The sequence below is a fragment of the Chiloscyllium plagiosum genome, chromosome 6 (assembly GCF_004010195.1).
Source record: "Chiloscyllium plagiosum isolate BGI_BamShark_2017 chromosome 6, ASM401019v2, whole genome shotgun sequence".
Classification (NCBI taxonomy): Eukaryota; Metazoa; Chordata; class Chondrichthyes; order Orectolobiformes; family Hemiscylliidae; genus Chiloscyllium; species Chiloscyllium plagiosum.
The window spans coordinates 70,402,888-70,414,509 of NC_057715.1; positions in this window are offsets into that span (position 1 = coordinate 70,402,888).

Here is an 11,622-nt window from a genome sequence, read left to right on the forward strand (position 1 = left end):
GTCCTACACGCAGACGACAAGCAACATGGATTTGACTGGGACAACCCTACCATTATAGGGCAAGCGAAACAAAGAACAGCCAGGGAATTCCTAGAAGAATGTCACTCATCCACAACTCCATCAACAAACACATTGACCTGGACCCAATATACCGGCCACTACAGTGGACAGCTGAAACTGACAACCGGAAGTGGCAGGGACAGGCCACTATAAATGCCGGAGGAAACACCACAGAAGCGCTTCACAGGAGGCTCCCAAGCACTGAGGATGTCACCTAGACAGGGGACAAAACGTTTGCAACAAAAACTTCCAGCTCGGCGAACAGAACCACAGCAACGAGCACCCGAGCTACAAATCTTCTCTCAAACTTTGAATAAGCTTATTGTTATTTTTGAAAGGGTAAACAAGTTACAAATAAGGATGTCTCCGAGAGAGTGCAGAATATTCTCAAAGGGGTGAAGAACCAGCAGGAGGTCATTGTACACATTGGTATCAACGACATAGGAAGGGAAAAGGATGAGATTCTGAAGGGAGAATATAGAAAAGTAGGGAGGAATTTTAAAAGGAGGTCCTCGAGGATAGTAATATCTGGATTACTCCCAGTGCTACAAGCTACTGAGGGTAGGAATAGGAGGATAGAGCAGATGAATGCATGGCTAAAGAGCTGGTGTATTGGAGAAGGATTCACATTTTTGGATCATTGGAATCTCTTCTGGGGTAGAAGGATGGATTGGACCTGAATTGGAAGGGGACTGATATACTGGCAGGGAGATTTGCTCGAGCTGCTCGGGAGAATTTAAACTAGTACGGTGGTGGTGGTTGTTGGTGGGACCCAGGGACATAGTGAGGAAAGAGATCAATCTGAGACTGGTACAGTTGAGTAAAGAAGCAAGTCAAACAGTCAGGGAAAAAAGCAGAAAACAAACGAAGGACTGATAAATTAAAATGCTTTTATTTCAATGCAAGAGGCCTAACAGGCAAAGCAGATGAACTCAGGGCATGGTTAGGAACATGGGACTAGGATATCATAGCATTACAGAAATGTGGCACAGGGATGGACAGGGCTGGCAGCTTAATGTTCCAGGATAAAATGCTATAGGAAGAGAGAAGGGGGATTGGCGTTTTTGATAAGGCATAGAATTATAGCTGTATTTTCACTGGAGTTGAATGCTGAGAGGATCTTCCCCTTATGGAGGAGACTAGAATTACAAATCTCCCAGTGAAGGAGAGAGATAATATTTTGTATAACGGTGTAAGAGTCTGAAAGGGGTAATTCTGAGGAGTACTTTAAGCAGCACCGAATTTGCTGATGGTTGGATTCAGGCTGGAATAGATTTGGATTGCGAAGGAATAAAACCTAACATCACTCATGATCTCAGTAACAAATATCTATTGTACCAGCGCAATTAGTCCTTATTACAGTCATGCAATAAATCACATCTTGTTTCATACAGGAGCCCTTTCTCAGTAGATTACCAGGTAGATTTCCTCTACCACACTAGATCAAGCAGGTCCTGGACATCCTCCAAGGAAGAGGATGGTGGCAGCAAATCTACCAGATAGATCTAGTATTTTGATGAGCTGTAAAGCAGATTCATCTTACAACATAGTAGCAAGCAGTGTAGATGTTATTTAGCTGGAGCATACAAAGATCCTACAGACACAATTTGAAGAAAACTGCCCAAGTAAGCAGCAGTTGGAAAAAAAAAACGAACACTTGGGAACGCTGCAAAAGAACGCTGCAAAATTTTGGAAGGCAAAATCTACAGCTGATTGTAAAAAGCATTTCAGACCTGGTAAGGGGCATGCAGCAGCAAGAGTGAGCTAGCAACATGGAGCATTAGTAGCACCAAGTAGTTACAGATTACATCAAGTGCTGCTAGTTTGTAAGAGTTAGTCTGATTCAGCATTCAGCCAGAGAGCAGACAGACATCAGATGCCCCGTAAATAAAGATTAAATCCCTGCTGAGCGAGGGATAACTTTTTTTTTAAAAAGGCCTAGTTTATAGGCTGGGATAGCTACAAGCAATCACAGTACTTATAAGTTCAGGTCAAGAGTTGCTGCCGTATAAAGCAGGCATGATAAGGTGTAACTACAGTAAAAGGGCAAGAAGCAATTCAAAACAAGGTCACAGATCTGAGTATCTTACAAGGCCAGAGTTAAATTGATTAAGGGGAAAATTAGAAACCTGAGCAGACAAAGTCCAATAAAAGAAGAAAGATGGGACATTATTGAGGCCACAAATAAGGCAAGCGATCTATTATTTAAACTATGATAAAGGTGGAAAGTATTTTTAAAATTTCACATGTCAGAACGATCCAGAAAAATGTCGTGAAGCAACAGGAATTATTAATAATGTCGTGGAATTCGTACTCTGTTTTCTGGTTTTCTACATCTTTACCTCATTTTGCCAAACCATTGATCTTGTCTCCTGTCCCTCACCTTGCAGATTTAAGTAATGTTTGTATTTGCCAATGGGTTTTTCAGCTCTTAGTAATAGTGGCCCCCTCTTTTAACTGGCTCTTTCAAGCATATATGTGACTCAGAGCCAACTTTTGGTAGTTGATAATTGCTTTATCTACTTCTTCAGAATCACTGTATCCACCTTCAGTCCACCCTTCATCTACTGTTATCTGGTCCTCTTAACGGTCCAACAGACGTGTATGATGCTATATCATTTTTATGATTTATTCAGATGCTGTAAATGTGCCATTATTTCCAATTTATAGAGAAATATACCCCCGTTTGCTGTAAAATTACCATTTTCTCATTACCACCTATAACTTTAACCAAACTTTTCCACTGTTTTCTGCCTGTCACTTTTGTAACACATCACATCCCATGAATGAAAATATATTTCTGATGCCTTATATACATTGTCTCCAATACATAGATCGCGATTGACTGGTCAATCACCGTCTCTGACAGCTGATCTCACCACCTGCCTATTTCCCTCACCACTGTGCATGTCACTGCATAACTTCTGCTTCTGAAAACCACGTGATTAGAGAAAAATGTATGGTTTTTTCAGGCTTTGCCAACTTGTTACATTGTGTTTCAGTTTAGTCCAGATAAACTATCATTGCAGGGTAATGTAAGTTTTGAGGTGGCAATGTAAACTAATGTGTGAAGCAAATACATTACAGCAGTAGAAACATAGCAAACTATTCAGCACATCACATTTGGCTGGAATCTGTAAGAGCAGCTAAGCTAGTTCTGTCCTGCGCCTGTTCTCTGTAGATCTGCAATTCCTTCTCTTTAGCTACTTATCTAATATGTCTGTGCAGAACAAAGAAAAATTAGAGGAGACATATTGCAGTTTAATGTAAGCATTGACATGACCGGCACAGACTACCTGATTGTTTTTGTGCATATATAACTTAAGCACATAACAAACTAAACACTAAAAACTAAACATCTCATGAGGGTATCTGCAATTAATTCAAAAATTACAAGCTTGAGAAAGACTTTGCAATCAAGAACCTGGTTTCCATCACAATCGATGGTGCACTAGCTATGCTTGACATAAATGTTGTATTTTGCAGAAATGATCCTGATGTGTCTTTTGTTAATAACTACTGTGTAACCATTAATGAGTAAAAGACATTTCTCATGTATTAATAGTTGTTAAAATTATAAACTCCATTCAAGCAAGAGCCCTTCAGCACTAGTTTTTAAAATCCTTATTTGCCAAAGTTGATGCTGCCTATGGTGGAGCATCTGTTGAGGGAAGGTCCTGCAAAGATTTTTAGATCTTATGCTTGAAATCACTTTTTTCTTAAATCAATGAATGAAGTGAGCTGTCAGACAACAGAGTTTTGGGTAATATTCTGTCATGAATTGAGAACTGGTTGACAGACTGGAAGGAGTGGAATAACTTTTTTCCCAGGTTGCACATGGTGTCTCGTGGCATGTTGTAGGGATCAGAGCTTAGGTCCCAGCTATTCACAATATATTTAAATGACCCAAACAAGGGAAACAAAAGCAATATTTCCAAGTTTTCTGATAACACAAAGTGAAGTGACATTTAGTTGTGAGGAGGATGTAAAGAGGTTTCAGGGTAATTCAGACAAATTGAGTGTGTGAGCAAACACTTGACGGATGCAGTATTGTGTGGGTGAATGTGAAGTTATATACTTTGGTGTGAAAAACAATAAAAAAAGCAGTATTATTTAGATGGTGATATATTGGAAAATGTAGATGTACAAAGATCTAGATGTCCTTATACACCAGTAAATGAAAGCAAACAGGCAGCTGCAGCAAGCCATGAGGAAGCTAAATGGTCTATTGGCCTTCATTACAAAGGATTTGCACTTAGAAGTAGGCATGTGTTAGTGCATTTGTACTGGACCTTGGAAACTACAAGTATTGTCTGCAGTTTTGGTCTCCCTACCTAAGGGAGTTTATGAAACCAATAAAAAGAGTTGACAAAGTAGCATTAGTCCTGAAGAAAGATAAACTGTGGGATTAATAATGGAAAAATAAGGAGTTGGCAGATGAATCGAGCAAGTATTTTGCATTGGTTTTAACTATAGAGGATACATCCAGAAACAACAATAAATAAGGAAATGGAAGGAAGGGAGGAACTCTGGAAAATTGCAATTACCAGAGAAGTGGTACTGAGTAAGTTGTTGGAGCTGCAAGCTGACAGGTGCTCAGGTCCTGATGGACTTCACCTGAGAGTCCTAAAGAAATAACTAGTGAGAGAGTTGATGCATCGGTTTTAATTTTCCAAAGCTCCCTTTCGTCAGGGAAGGCACCATTAGATTGGTGTAACTCCTTCATTCAAAAAGGAAGGTTAACAGAAAGCATGGGACTGCAAGCTAATTAGCTTAATATCTGCCTTGGAGAAAATGTCAGATGCTAGTATCAAAGAATAGGTCACTTAGATAAGTTCAAAGTAATCAGACAGAGACAACATGGTTTTGTAATTAATGCTCTTGATATTCAAGAGTTAGTATTTTGTTTTGCTGAGCTGTGTTATTATTATTTGTTAGTTTGTTATTATTTATTTAAGTAGTTAGTTGGGAGATTTTTAAATTTATTTTTACATATACTCGAGAGCAGTTTGGGTTTTTTAATCTTTTTGTGTTCTTTCTTTGTAGTGTTTTGAAGTGTACTGTTTTGTGTTTGTTGTAATAATGAAAACTTATTGAAGAAAAAAACATGGTTTTGTTATAGGGAACTTATCTATAACCAATCTATTGGAGTTCTTTGGAGATGTAACATGGGCTGTGGATTAAAGAGATCTGATGGATGTATTGTAGTTAGATTTCCAGACAGCATTTGATAAAGTACCACATCAAAGGTTATTGCTGAAAATAAAAGCTCATGGTGTACAGACTAGCGTATTGGCCTGGATAGAATCGTAGAATTCCTGCTGTGCAGATATAGGCCATTCAGCCCATCAAGTCCACACTGACCTTCTGAAGAGCCTTCCACCCAAACTCCAGCCTCTCCCTATCCCTGTAAACCCACTTACTGTGTCTAATCCATCTAGCCAGCACACTACGAGGCAATTTAGCCTGTGGGAGGAACCAAAGCCACTGGCAGAAACCCATGCAGACACAGGGAGAACATGCAAATTCCACACAGACAGTTGCCCAAGGCTAGAATCAAACCCAGGTCCCTGATACTATGAGGAAGCAGTGCTAACAATGGTGTCATTATGCTGTCCCCAAAGATCGGCTTGCTAACAGGAAGCAGAGAACTTAAATGGGTCATTTTCAGTTTGGCAAAATTAAATGAATTATGTAAATCAGCTTTCTATTAAACACATGGTGCATCAGGTCTTTATCATTTCTCTAAAACAGATTAGTTTCTCTTGAAAGGTTCTCCATCTCCCCTTTAGCCTCCAGAAGTGGGTGGAACTCATGGAGCTTCTCCGTGACTGAGAATGAGAAAAGTCAGTTTGCTTCAGATGAGCAGCTGGGAGAAGGCACATCCAGAATGAGGTATTACTTGTGTGAGTAGGTGTTGCTGGAAATTTTAGTGCTCCGTTAGATCAGTCATGAGACCTCAACTGTTTACAATTTGTATAAAGCAAATTGATAAAGAAATGACATATATGGTTGACAAATTTATTGATGGCACTAAGTTCTGAAGAGGACATAAGGAGGTTGAGAAAAGATATAAGCAGATTCAGTGAATGGGCAAAGATGTGGCAAATGGACCATAATGTGGGAAAATGTGAAATCATCCACTTTGGCAGGAAAAATAATAAAGAAACTTTTTATCTAAATGGCAAGAGATTGCAGAGCTCTGAGATACACTGGAGTTGAGGTGTCTGAGTGCATGAATCACAGAAGGTGAGAATGCAGGCACAGAAATTAGTTAGGAAAGCTAATTTAAATGTTATCATTTATTGAGAGACAAATTGAATTTAAAAGTAGGGAGGTTGGACTTCCGTTATACAAGGCACTGCTGAGATCATATCTGGCATATGGTGTACAGTGCTGGTCACTCCATCAAAGGAAAAATGTAAATGTGTTGGAAGAAATTGAGAAAGATTTACCAGAGTAACACTTGGAATGGGAGGATTGTCTTAAGGCTGGGCAGACTTAGCTTGTATCTGTTAGAGTTTAGAAGTGTAAGAGACCATTTGCTTGAAACATCTAAGTTCCTGAGAGGTCTTGTGGAGGTTAGTTGTGGAGAGAATGTTTTCTCTTATGGAAGGCTCAACAACTCAGACTCAGTGTTTGAAATTCAGAGGGGGTCACTAGATTAGATTACATTACTTACAGTGTGGAAACAGGCCCTTCAGCCCAACAAGTCCACACCGACCCTCCGAAGAGCAACCCACCCAGACACATTCCCCTACATTTACCCTTTCACCTAACACTACGGGCAATTTAGCATGGTCAGTTCACCTAATCTGCACATCGTTGGACTGTGGGAGGAAACCGGAACACCCGGAGGAAACCCACGCAGACACGGGGAGAATGTGCAAATTCCACACAGACAGTTGTCCCAGGCAGGAATTGAACCTGGGTTTCTGGCGCTGTGAGGCAGCAGTGCTAACCACTGTGCCACCGTGCTGCCCACTAATTTAAAATAGATGGGGTAAATTTTTTCTCTCGAAGTCTTTGGTGCTGTCTTCCTGAAAAGGTGGTGGAAGCAGAACTCTTGAGTATTTTAAAGTAGAGTTGGATATATTATTGCTAAGTAAGAGGGTGAAAGTTTATCTGGAGAAGATAATAATGTGGAGTTGAGGTAAATTTCAAATCAGCCATGATTTAATTAAATTGTGGAAAAGTCTTCACGGGGCCAAATGATTTATTTGTGCTCTTTGTTCATATGTCTGCATTTAAATGTTGAATGGTGATGTCATGTGGGCATCCGTCTGCTTTCAGACCAATTTGGAGAAAGAAAGTGGCAAAACTGACTGACCACAGATAAGTTTTCTTAGCATAAAGAAATCCTGAGTGTATTTGAGTGTATTTTGAGCTTTTTTTTTGAGGAATGCTTCAGAGCCATCATGTCAAAACCATTTAACTGACATTTTCTTAAATCAGAACATACAACTCCGAGCCGAATCTTAATTATCACGCTCAGTTTCAGTTGTGTTAAGTTTTATGGAAGGTTTCTCACCGCAAGGGATAACATCTTTTAATGTACCTTACCAAACTTACCTCATTAATTACCTACCCCTACCTGGGGTCAATGTTCCTTCTAAGCTCCAAGGCTTTACACATGATGATCTGTGTTGGCATGCCAATTACAGCATTGATTCGGCAAATCATTGCCACTAATGCGCCCCAGAGGCAACTGGAAAGAAAATTAAGAAGAAACTCTGCCTGCGGTATCACTGTAAGCTGATTCTGACTCTATCTAACACATCTTACTCTATCTTACATGCCGTTACTGGATCCATTCTGGGATATCCTGAAATTGCTTTTAAAAGGATGTTGTGCACCCAGACAAGTACTGTCAGTCTGGAGCTGCACTGCAGGATTCCTGACACTTTCCCTGTACATGTCAGACAAGAGAACTTTGACACCCATTTTGCAAGCAGGGACTTGGAGGTTCTGCTGGACAAGATGGTACTCAGGTAGAACTAGGACCAGCAGACGACGTTATGATTCAAAAGACCATGCCAGCCTGGTTGAGATTATCACCCTGGTCAGTGCAGTCTGGACCATTTGAAGGAATACTCAGCAATATTGGAGAAGGTCAGTTTCCTTCTCCACCCTTTCAGTGTTCTGCCCTCTGTGCTGCCTATTAATTTGCTTGGAACATCTCCCTATCTGCATGAATAGTATCAGCTGTATCAGCCATTTTCATCTCCCTTGATACTTGTATCTTTCTCTCATTACAGAAGAAAAACTCCCCCCCCAGTATGGCAGAAAAAGCCAAAACAAGTGGTGGGCTGTCCACCATTCAGCTCCTCAGCCTTTATGTGGAGAACATCCTGACTCTGAGTGCCCTATGTGGCTGACTTACACTCGTATTACAGGCTGCCCTTGATTTAATGTACCAGGAGCCCTTCAGTGAAAGCTATCCCCCTTGACTTGACTGAAGACTTTTGGCAACCATGATAAGCTTCCTGGCTTTGTATATGCGCTAAACCAAAAGGTAATATTGTAATAATGTGAGCCTGATATCTCTGGCTGAGGGGGAAATGTGTAAAAAAATCAAGACAATGCAAGGCAGGAATGCTGTAAGCATCAATTATTTTTAGAGTGAATAAGAGCTAAAGCAGCAAGCAAATTGGCCAGACATACAGCCTGGTCTGGTCCACAAGCTGTTGCATGTCCCTGACCATTAAATGTCCTTGCATTGAAGTGATGGTTGCTGGTGCAGCTTTGAAGGAGAGAAGTCCACTGTAAGTGGTTTGGAGATGTATCATGTAAGTTAATAGAAGCTGGCAGACATGTTCAATTCCAGTGTCATCTGTGGATATGGGTTGCATCTGCCAGTGTGTGTGGAGCCTGCCCTGAGATGTTGGTCAAACATGAAGGTCCTTTGGAGCAAGTGGTGAGCTGAAGTTGCTATCTACCTGTTCTCACTTCAATTTTGAGAATTCTTAATCTAGTTTATTTGGACCATTTAGTAAACTAGGAAACTGAATTTTAATGAGGTGAGTTGTGGCATTAGTAAACTGATTTATAAACTATAAACTATAATCTTCCTTAATTGACAACTCACCGCCTGACAGATGGATAAAAGATAAAGTGAGTTACTCCCAATGTTGAGATAGGTCTTCACACACCATTCTGCTGCAAATTTTGCCATAGTACATGTTCAGACCCCTATAAGATTCTGCACTTAGATTTTTTATCTTTTAATGGCAGTAGAATATTAATCATGTAACCTTTAGTTTTGCTTGTAACTTCAGCTTTTGTTTACTTGTAGTTGAAGACACTCTTTAAAAACCCCTTTTATCTTGAAGGAATTTAGATCTTAATCAAAAATAAATTAGCTGTTTTCTGGCTGATTAATATGTGGATCTAGGCTGTCTAAGCTCCAGAAACTGATGTTGCTGATTGTTCAAATACCCTGATGTCTTTTTGTCTGCATGGTTTTCAAGTTGTTTCAGAAATGTCTACAATTCACAGCTTGGAGTTTTCTGAATTTTTAAAAATATAAATGGCCACTGCTGCTATCCATATACAGCAGCCCACTTAACCTAATGAGCCACTATTTATGGCATCCATTATAACATTAGAATCCAAAAAATCTTTATTATAGTTAAGATAACGTACAAACTTTACATTCACAGGCAAGTACATGTTTGAGCTACACTAAGCTATGAGGTTACAAAAAGCAGCATACTTTCGATCACAGGACTCTGCTCTATGGTCTGTTCAACTGGACACACACTGAAACAAAGATTGACTGCACCTGGAAGACCATCAATTAGGAGAAAGATGCTGTTTAGTCAAAAAGGGACACCTGACAAAGGACTTCAATGGGTTCAAGAGCTGCAATCTGTGAGGGGAAACAGGCCACCTCTACATGGCCTGCCCAAGACAGGGGGACCTCAAATGACTAGACGTGGTAATGTGAGCCATGGACTGCCAAAGGACAAGCACGTGCCACCATTCAGCAAGAGCACCGAAACGAGGGTCACCCAGAAAAGAAAGGCTGGCCAGGAGAAAAAGGAAGATAATACCACTGGGCACCAATCGAATTAACCTCCATCTCAGGCAACAAAGGAGTTCAGGGTGTGGACAGAGGTCAGGATTAACCTAAAAAGACAAAAATGCTGGGACCTCACTGGCCAACAGCAAAAAGGAAAGACACATGAAGGACCCTCCAGCCGTTTTGCAGGCAATGAATATGTGGCCAACCCTCTACACAATCAAGGCCAAGGGCCAGTGCTGGAAAATGGCAATAGAATAGTTAGGTGGTTGTTTTTGATCAATGTAGATTTGATAGGCTAAAGGGTCCTTTTCTGTGCTGTAGATCTCTATGACTGTATGACCATAAAGGAAAAGTGACAGCCTGGTGTTATTATTGTTGGACTGTTAATTCAGACACACAGGTAATGTTCTGGGGATCGAAGTTTGAATGTGGCCATGGCAGATGGTAGAGTTTGAATTCAATTTTTTTTTAAATCTGGAATTAAGAGTCTAACAATGACAGTGAATGCATAGACAGTTGTCAGGAAAAACCTATCTAGTTTACTAAAGTCTGTTTGGAAAGAAAACTGCTATCCTTATTTGGTCTGGTCTACGTGTCTCCAGAGACCCAGCAGTTAGGGATGGCAATAAATGCAGCCTAGTTAGTGATGCTGTCATCCTATGAATGAATGAAAAAAAAACTCTGACTCTAAAATGGTAGGGTATAGGAAGACACCAAGTACTGCACCTCCAACCATTTTATAGGCTCAGGGCAAAGGATTTGATTTGGATTGTGGTAGACTTTTGAAGATTCTGTTTTGGTGCTGAATGTTTTTACGTCCACAAGCTATTCCCAGACATCTGATAAGATTGCCTTGATCCAGCCAATAGGAAGTGCATGTGGATAGATATTCTTCAGTTATACTTTTGAAGAAGTGCACTCACCAAACCTCCTTCAATAGCTCCTTTTGGTGGCATGCCTGAATCTTTTTAGTTCATAGTGTGTCACTGGAAAGCAGTAACATCACAAAGGTTAATATAAACTGTACTGTTCAGACAGATCTTAAAGAAAAGGCATGATGAAGCTCCAATTATTAACTTCTTCATTTGTAACTTGGCTGCTGTAACAATTTCTAACAGTTTTTGTTTAAATTGGGAGGCAGGAGTATAGTATTTTTTTCTAAATGATTTAACAGGATTATCGCCTACATGCATAAAATGATTGTGCTTTTTGCAAATACTCCAATTTCATTAAACATTTTTAATCTGAAAAGGAATCCCAAAGCACTTCTCAAGAATTTATATAAATTAATGAATAAATGAGATGCAGAGCTACCAACAGAAAAAATGATTAACTGCTTAGTTTTGAAATGTTTATAAAGTAAGACGTGAAGGACATTAGGTAAGGCAAACTGGTGAATACAAACAAGTCACCCTTCAGGCAAAACTGACAACCTTGTCTCAACAATGGAGTACTCTCATTCCGAGTCACAGAATGAGACACTTGAACATAACCTCAGGAGGTACTTCAGTACTGTGAATCAGAGATGACATCTT